Here is a 9,696-nt window from a genome sequence, read left to right as displayed (position 1 = left end):
ATTTCTAGCGCCATTGCCGGGGAAGGCACTAGTTAAAAGAATCTATTAGGACATGTTCATGATAATATGCATGTGTAGTAGCCATTGCTCATAATAGGATAACTTTGCTTGTTTTCTCCTGTCATGGATGAAAATAGGATAGTGTAAGATGGTTTTGACTTGCCGATGAACTTCACCAAGAATCTAGAGTCATTCCTAAAGAAGGCCTGACCTCGTGTCGATCCTCCTTCTGCTACTCCATTGGCAATCGAACCCATCATCCAAGCACCATCCATACCGAACACCATGGCCAACAAGACTCTACGCGAGTACTCCGTCCCCAATGTTACCAATGTGCTCGTTGGGCCCGCTATCAACATGGGTGATGTGAACTTTGAACTGAAGACTGGCCTAATCATGATGGTGTAGGCTAGTTTGTTATGCGGACTGCCTAGTGAGGATGCCAACGCTCATCTGCAACACTTCCTAGAGCTGTTTGACACCATCATCATGAAGGATGTCACATCTGAGATCATCAAACTCTGTCTATTTCCATTCTCCCTCTTAGGGAGGGAAAAAATGTGGTTCTACAAGGACCGGGACGTTGTTAACACATGGCCTAAGTGCTCCACGACATTCCTTGCAAAGTTCTTCCCGACGGGCACAACCAATGCCCTTCGTGGAAGAATTTCCAACTTCAAGCAGATAGCATCAGAATCCATTCTAGAAGCTTGGGAGAGGCTACAAGAATACATCCTTGCTTGCCCACACCATAGGATGGAAAACTAGTTCATTCTTCAAAACTTCTACAATGGGCTAACTTCCACATCCAGAGCCCACATAGATGCTGCTGCCGGAGGAGCCTTCTTCTCACTCACAGTCAGCGGAGCTACAACTCTCATTGAGAAGATGGTCTCCAACCAAGGGTGGAGTGAAGAAAGACTCAAAACCCAAAAAGACGACATGCATACCATGGAAGAAACGGATATGCTGGCCACAAAGTTGGATCTCTTAATAAAATGCTTGGACAAGCACGGTGCCATAAAAGGAGCAACTTATGGTACCGTCCAATCGCTCTACTAGCATATACCATGCGAGATGTGTAGAGACTTCGGACATTTGGGGAACGACTAACTTGAAACCCAGGTAGATGCGTGGTACAACCACTACAACGGGTTCTGTCCATAAGGAGATCCAGGGTGGAATCAGTCGCACCACAATATCAGGAAGGTAACTAAGCTTATTCCAATTTTGCAAATCAACCTTCCCTGAAAGATCTTATTTTAGGGCAAGATCAAATAAACAAAACCCTAATTAAAAATCTTGCCTCTAAGAATAAAATTTTGGAAAAACATTAATTCAAATTTAGAAGGCTTAACCTTTTCCTTCAAAAATCAATTAAGCCTTAATAAAATGTTTGAAACCTAACTAGCTCAATTTGCCACCACAATTCCTGCATTTGATTTTGAATATATCTCAGGGCAAGCCGAGATATCATTTGAAAATGTCAATGCATTAATCACGATGGATGGTAAGTCCACTCATGATCTACCATATCCTAACCATGTAGGAAAAGCCAAAAAGCACAGGGGTACAACCCCGAATCATAGGCTTTGAGCTAGCTTGGGGAAGACCCCCACAAGGTAACATGTATCTTGCACTCTCGCCATTTTTTTCATTGCCTTGCATAAAAAAGAGAGAAATAATAATAAAAATAAAACTTAAGGTTCTCTTGTTCATCATTAAATGTTTTCACCTCCGTTGGATCATTCTCATTTATCCTTTCATGCTTCCTCTCTCTATGCCAGGCATGTTTTGGTTTGGGAGTGTTGGTCATACATCTCTTAAATTAAGCATGGTGATTAGGTTAATTAGCCTACCTTGATCATATTAGACATGGTGTCTAGTTTGGTTTTTGAACCAAAACTGCTAGTATAGATTTTGGTTGATCATATGGACTAATCCTTGCAGGAATTTATCAATTTCATAAGGGTAAGTCTTTGAAATAACAACAGAAACAAAAACTTGTTTAGTGAACCTTGATAATAAAAATCATAATAATAATGATAATGATAATAATAATAAAATAAAATCAATCCCCGAGTTTGCCTCTAATAAAAGCGGCCGAAGGACCATAGACTTTGGACTAGCTTGGGAGAGGACCCCTGCAGAGGTACCTTATTTCTTTTATTTAGTATCTTGCATTTATTTTCTTGCATTACTTAAAAAATCAACAATTTCAAAAAATAATGAATAAAAACATGATAAAAATATATATTTATTCCACTCCATATATGTGTAGTAAAAATGTTTAGTTCATCCTTGTTGAAATGATGAATAGTTGCTCTATCTTATATTTTGACTGTGTCTAGTTTATAACTTACCTTTCCCCAAGATTTGTGTTTATTGGCTAAAAATATCTCACCCTAAAAACTTGAAACTTGTGGGTTGCAAATGCTTAACCTAGTCTAAGTTGTTGCGGGGTATGATATGGTGCAACAGAAATTTGCTATGACTTTGTTCTAAGAAAGACTTGACATCCGGAGTTTTATTTTCAAAATGCTAAAAATGAAAAGTTCCTCAGTGATTTATATTTCCTACCAAATCCATATGACATGTTCTACAAATACAAAACCTTAGTCATATGCTGCTTGTTATCATATTGAGCTTTATCAAATTGTTGTGACCCTTGTTGAGATTCTCGTCATGCACCCATGATCATGACACATGTACACCCACAAATAAAATGCTAACTCTTACACTAAGAGTTACTCAAAAACATATTTTTCCATCCACCAAATAAATACTGCATTCATATTTTTCATGAGTCTCTCTCTAACAAAGTTTTCATATGCCAAAAGTAAGTATGGGCTATGCTAAAAAAAGAAGAAAAAGAAAAAATATCCATGCTAAAAAAAGCATGAGAGAAAAAAATGCATGCCAAAGAGCATGAAGAAAAAAGAGAAAAAAGAAAAGAAAGAAATAAGATAGCCCATACTTTCGAATAAAAGGCATCCATCCAAAAAGAGAGAGAGTCATGATCAAAGAAGCACAAAAATATATATTTTAGCATTAGAAAGATTATAAAATTCCACACACTTGCACGTATTGATCAAGGTGTATGACTTGTATCCTCCTGAGGTCCGATTTTTGACTTAGCAATATTATGTGATGCAAGTGTGCCTTCTTTTATACCTACCCAAAGATCCACATAAGCCATTTAGTTGGTAGGATGAAAAGAAAGGCAAACATAAAAAGCCTTTGGTGAGGATCATACACTTTTGAGCGATCGAGTGAATCATCTAAGGAACTTACTTTTATTTGGCAAACTTTCAAAACTTTTGGAAAGAAAGTCGATCAAATGACAAATGATAAAACATTTCTATGAACCGTTCAATCTTGCAACCGCCTAAGACTTGGAGAAGGCTAAAAAGCTCCGCAGGTAACGAGATAATAAAGGGGTGGATAGAATGCCAATTTATTCAAATCAAGGAAGAAAACTTTGTTATAAGCATGGCACTTTTGAAATGTAATTGGCATAGTAGCAACTCCTGATCAACAACCAATGTCTTAGCTTTTGCTCGAGGATGAGCAAAGGGTAAGCTTGGGGGATTTTGTTAGTCGTTCTTATCGACAAAATCCAACCGCTAGCTATGATCCAAAAAGGAGGAAACTATATATTTTTACACACATATACCTTTGCTATTAACATAGTTAAACTTGTATTGAAAGATTACTATTTTGCAGGACTCATACTTGAATACAAGGGAATTATAGACAAAGTACGCCATACATCAAAGCACAAAGCAAAGAAGGAGAAGAAGGCCCAACCAAATGCCAATTCTAGGCCAAGCACCGACGTAGACACGGCCTAGGCCCACCAAGAAACCATCCAGAGAAGGACGGTGGCGAGGGGAGCCAACCCTGTTGCGTCCACACCAGGGGTACGCCCGTACCCCTTCCACCGCCTCTTGGGTCCACTCATTTTTGGCGGTTGCATGGTGCCATGCAGGGGCGGTTAAGCATGGTTTCCTAATTTATCCCCCGCTAACCGACCTCAAGCATGTATAAGTACATGTGTAGAGGCCCCCATTCAACACACACCACACTTGAGCTCTCTCTCCCTCCACACTTGTACTCTTTACTATTTTTAGTAGTGTTTGGAGCAAGGCAAGCTTCATTGGAGAGCTTGAACCTCTAGGGGCAAAACTTGGTATGAATAATATGAATAGCTCCCTTATGTTCTTGTTCTCATATTATCAATATAGCTATGCTTATGAATTAGAGCAAAGTTCTTATGTTATTAGTTTAGCATATAGAACTTTATGCTTAATCTTTCATACAACATACATGTTTAGACCAACACCTAAATTGAGGTAGTGAGTTCTATTTTAAGATTAGTTTTGGTCATTATATTCTTGCAGGTCTATCATCTGTCCTCGTGGTGGATGCTCTAGTAGAGGACTCCTGATAAAGACGGTTGTTCCTGGCTGACGCTAGACTAGTAGTCGATAGCATAGACGTGGTGTCTATGCTAGAGGCTACCTTCGTTTGCCTCGTATCCTCTAGTTGAGTGGTAGGTGGTAGGTGGTGATAGCCCTGATCGTCTTTCATAACCCCCCACATTCGGATATGGCAACTGGAGGCCGGTATCGCTTGGGAGACCAAGCATAAGCCGGTGCTCGAAGTAAGTTTATAGTGACCAAGACTATCTTAGCTTAGGATCATTACCCTTAGATATTCATGTATTTGTATGATCTGCTCATCTTAGCATAGCTATACAAGATAAGCCTGTTCCTGTTTAGGTATATTCTTTTATTCTTTATTCTGTCTTTTATCTTTATCCTTGAGATTGCCTTGAGTGTGTGTGTCACACTATCCAATGTTTATCCTGGCTTACCCCAGTTATGAACTTTGGTCTATTATATAGTCATGTCATCTTGACCATGTCCCTACTAGAAACTTTTACACCATGCCTTCCTTTGGGAAAATATAAATGAATGATACCCGAATACTTCCAGGTGAAATGCTACAATGATATATCCGTGCGCTTGCAGAATTTGTCTGCATGTGTTTAGAAATATTGTCATGGCCTTTCTGGTGCCATTGCTAGGAAACACCAATCCTAGTGGTGACGCTAAGAAACGTCAACAAGAATTTCTGGCGCTATTGCCGGGGATGGACTTGAAACATCCATACTTAGTGATTGCGCTAAGAAACGTCAACAAGCATTTCTAGCGCCGTTGCCAGAGATGGACTTGTAACCTCCATACTTGGTGATTGCACTAAGAAATGCCAACAATGGGCAGCAACCAATGACTAGAGCTGATGATGTTTCCAAGGTCCTCTGCCTCTACTAGGGCAAGCCCCCTCCCAGGTAAGCAGGAAAACCTTTTTTTTGAAGAATGCTGGTATCCTGAGAAGCTCCACTAGAGCAGAGACATCGGCAGAGATGACACTTCGGGAGCAGCTTCCTGGTGAATAGTAAAGTACTACTACCCTCATTGAACTAGTGGATGAACTGAAGAGGAAGAGAGAAGAGTCTAAATGAGAGTTTGAGGAATTCAAGAAACAGCAACAGGAGGAGTACAATAGGCTCTATGAGCAAGTCATGCTCTTAAGCTCTCCTGGTAATTAACTCTCAGTCTTCAACTCCTACGGCTTGATGCGGTGAACATTTGTGGTCTGTTGTGTGGACTCATGTGATGGTTTGTTGTGGTGAAACTCTGTTAGTTGCTTGTTGTTGGCGTGTGAAATATTAATTATTGGTATTTGATTGTTAGCTTGAATAATTATGTTGTCAATCTGTGTAGTAGTGATGATCTTGAATTACTTTTCTGATGTAATTAGTCTGACACACGGTAGAATTAGGACAGGCCATGTGATCAAATAAAAATGCGACATGTGGACCAACCAATGCATGACACGTGATTTGGCCAGGGCACGATACGTGGGCTATTAAAAATCTGACACGTGGAAGGAAATCATCAAGCCACATTTACATATAAAAATATGACATGTAGATGGACAACATCGTGGCACGTGGTCAAATAAGAAACGGACATGTGGGCCAATAAAAATACGACACGTGGTCTAATGAAGAAGTGACATGTGATCCAACGGCAACACAACACGTGTGCCAGTAGAAAACTGACATGTGGAACAACAAGGAACCGACACATGGTCTAGTAAGAACCTGAAACATGCAAGAACCAGAGATGGCCACATTGTGCAATAAGGAGACACGTACCTGAACCATCTCCAATGCAAACGACAATAGCATGTACACATGGAAAGCATCTCCAACGGAAGCACCCACCAGCATGGTAGCCCCTGCCACACATGCCAAAACAGTTCTATGACATTCTATTTTCGTCACAGATCAAGTCACTGCTATGACGATTTACAAAAACGTCATAAAAGTTCAAGTACGACACGACTTCTATGATGAACCGTTTTTTGTCATAAATTTGTCATAAAACTGAAATTATGACGAACTTGGCTCCTTTAGTGACGAAAGCTATTCGTCATAGAAGTGGATATTTCTAGTAGTAATTATGAGCAACTTATGCAACAAAATCTCAATTATGCTAAAAGTTGTACTAGCCAACAAAAGAAGCTAAAATTGTTGAAAGAAAAATTAGATAGCTCACAAAAAGCCTACAATAAATTGCTTAATCAATATGAAACCTTTGCTAATCTTAATGTGGAGCTATCTACTAAAATTGAGCTACTTAAGGCTAGTGCAACAACAAAGGAATGCACAATAAATGATGAGCAACTTATAAAGAAAAATGGAAAATTAAAGGAAAAGTTAGCTAGCTCACAAGATGCTTATAAAAGTTTACTTGCTAAAATGGAAACCATGTGCAAACATTGTGATGAGCTAACAAATAAAGTTGCTAATCTTGAAGCCATCGGTATAATCCCCACCGAGGCACCTAAGAAGAGTTCAATCTTTGACATGCCTAAAAAGGATGCCTCTACTCCTTGCAATGATTTATGTTTAAACTCACCCATGTGCAACCAAGTTTGTGTTGAATTTTTTTTTATAGAAACATGTACACAAGATGTTGCAATGGAGAATGAGCAACTCAAGCAAGAAGTGGCTCGCCTCAACAAGGACTTGACTCAAGTGCAAGGCAAGACAAAGCAAACCCAACTTCATCAAGATAACACCGTCAAGGGAGTGAAGAAGCTTGATGAAGGACAAACCATGGTTTGCTACGTGTGCCACAAGGAAGGCCACATGTCCTATGAGTGCAAGGTGAAGAATGGGGGAGGAGCTAAGAAGAAAGAGAAAAACAAAAGGCAAACAAGCAAGTTCTCCAACACCTAGACCAACAAGGTGGACAAGAAAGCCTCCACACCTTACCTCTTGAAGAAGAAAAAGAATGACAAGGTGATGGCCATCAAGGTGGACAAGCAAGCCAACAAAGGGGCCAAACTCATTTGGGTGCCTAAAGAAATTATTTCAACCATGAAGAGCACCAAGAAGGTTTGGATCCTGAAGGGAAAATGAGAAGTCAAGTGCACCATGGGGAATTTGGAGACTTGGCAAAGTTAGGATGCATTTCATGGGGTGCATCATAATGGACTATGTAATTGCCAAGTGGGTTAGTGAATATTATGGACCCAAATTCCACTTTCCATATTAGGTAACTAGACTTAAATTTCTTGTAATTCGCATCTAGTTCCTTTTCATGCCTAGGTATACATTTGCCTGTTTTAACTTTTGTCATGCATTCACTAGGTAAATCATATGGTTGGGTTGCTCGGTATATCTCTCACCCTTGGAGAAAACCTACATGGTTTAATTTGTTTAGGAACATGGCATATAGCTTTCTCTACAAGTGTGTATCTAATATGTGCCAAAGTCCAAATTGTAAATATTTTCCCCCAAATACCATCTTTGAAAGTGATCCACACATTTATGTGATATCATCTTTCATTTGGTATTCTTGATTTCAAAATCAATGTGCATGTCTTCTACAAATATTCCATGCTTGTATGCACAAATTTAGGGGAGGATATTCTACATGGTGGAAGCTCTAAGAGTAACCATATTTCAAGTTTATCATGTGTGTAGTAGTCTCATTGTAAGGAAAATGGAGTCCCTAGAGATTAGCATCATGCTTCAAATATCCACCACCCATTTCAAGTGTTGTCAATCAAATTGATCTCTACATGTGGTATTCCTAAACCGATATCATTATGTTGATTTCAATTTGGTATTTATATGCTTTCTCCATGCATTATATAGATTAAACTGTCTTGTGCATTAATTCACCAATTATGCATATGTTTCACCCTCCACCATATGTATGCATATATTTAGGGGGAGCTTAGTCTATGTAATGTGAGAGCCAAGTTTTGTGATCTATTCCACTCCACATACCAAGGATCACTACCCTCCCTTGTGCTATTAATGTCTTCCTTTTCGGTGTTTGATTCCAAAGGGGGAGAACTTGTAGGACCAAAAGCAAGCCCAATAAATAGATCAAAAGGGTGACCCTAATTTGAAATGGTCCAAGAAAGGGAGAATAGAATAGTGGATCATGGATTTAGGGGGAGGCTTAAGTCCATAATGCCATATGGGACATTTGCAAGGGCAAGATAAGCATTCTTTGTATTTACATGTGGTATCTTTTAGCATCATATAATCTTGCCTTTGCATTGCATCCTAGCAAGTAGATAGTTTTTAAATTTTCACATCTATTATTATTTGCTTGCTTTGGTCATGTTGTCATCAATCATCAAAATGGGGATATTGTAAGGAAAATAGACCCTTGGCCCATTTACTTTGGATTTTGGTGTTTGATGATCAACATGACCAAGTTGGACCAACATATTTGCAAGTGTTTATTTTATAGTGCAATAGGATGCAAATGCGGATTGGACCAAGATTCGAACGTGAGGAATATGATCAGCACTCAAAGAAAGATGCTAGAGGATGTGTGATCAACCTAGAAGTGAAGCTAGGAGTCCAAGACGCGAAGATGAAGAAACCCGGAAGAAGAATCACAAAGAAATGAACAAAGGGCAAAGCTGCAGCTGGCACCAGATAGCACTGTGTGCACTGGATATGGTGGCACCAGACAACACTGTGTGCACCGGACAGGGCACCGCCCTATTTTTCAGCACGCGACACTTCCGTATTTTGGGCATAACTTTTAGCTCCAAACTCCTATTTCAATGATCTTGGACTTTTTGGAAAGCTAATGAGAAGCTCTACAGCCTTGAACAGGTGAAAATAAATTTGGAGCAGTTTAGGGGCACCGGACTGTCTGGTGACCATGACGGTGGCACGAGACATGCTATGGCGGTGCTATGGTGGTGCACCCCCCCCCATGGCGGTGACCAACAGCCCAACGGTCGGTTTGTCAGTGACTAATGGCTAGTCCACGTGGCTGGCACTGCCCTGTTCGATGCCTGGAACCACCATGTTCGGTGACCATGCAGAAACGTGCATTTCATCCACAACATCTAGTTCTCCACTTGGGGGCTATGAAACGGACCCCAACCGGCCATTTGAAGCATGAGGGAGCTGAGGGAAGATAGGAGGGTGTTGCTACACCTCATTTGTGCTCTCCACATACATAGAGCTTAAAGATTACTTGGTGATTAGCGTAGGTGCTTTGCAAGAAGTGCTCAGGTTAGTTAGACCATGCTCATATGCGCTTGCTCTAGGCTTAGGTCTAGTTGCTAGTGAGGTTT

At 40.1% G+C, this 9,696-nt stretch overlaps 1 non-coding gene across 1 annotated transcript; it reads right to left on the bottom strand.

Annotated features, from left to right (window-relative positions):
- Positions 1 to 651: 651 nt before the first annotated feature.
- LOC136502333 (small nucleolar RNA R71) lies at positions 652 to 758 on the bottom strand. The gene has a single exon (XR_010770495.1). It is a non-coding gene; the product is annotated as a small nucleolar RNA R71 (small nucleolar RNA).
- Positions 759 to 9,696: the final 8,938 nt, after the last annotated feature.

Source organism: Miscanthus floridulus, chromosome 13 (assembly GCF_019320115.1).
Source record: "Miscanthus floridulus cultivar M001 chromosome 13, ASM1932011v1, whole genome shotgun sequence".
NCBI classification, from domain to species: domain Eukaryota; kingdom Viridiplantae; phylum Streptophyta; class Magnoliopsida; order Poales; family Poaceae; genus Miscanthus; species Miscanthus floridulus.
The sequence above is the reverse complement of the archived record's forward strand: the minus strand, read 5'-3'. Positions and strand labels throughout refer to the sequence as shown.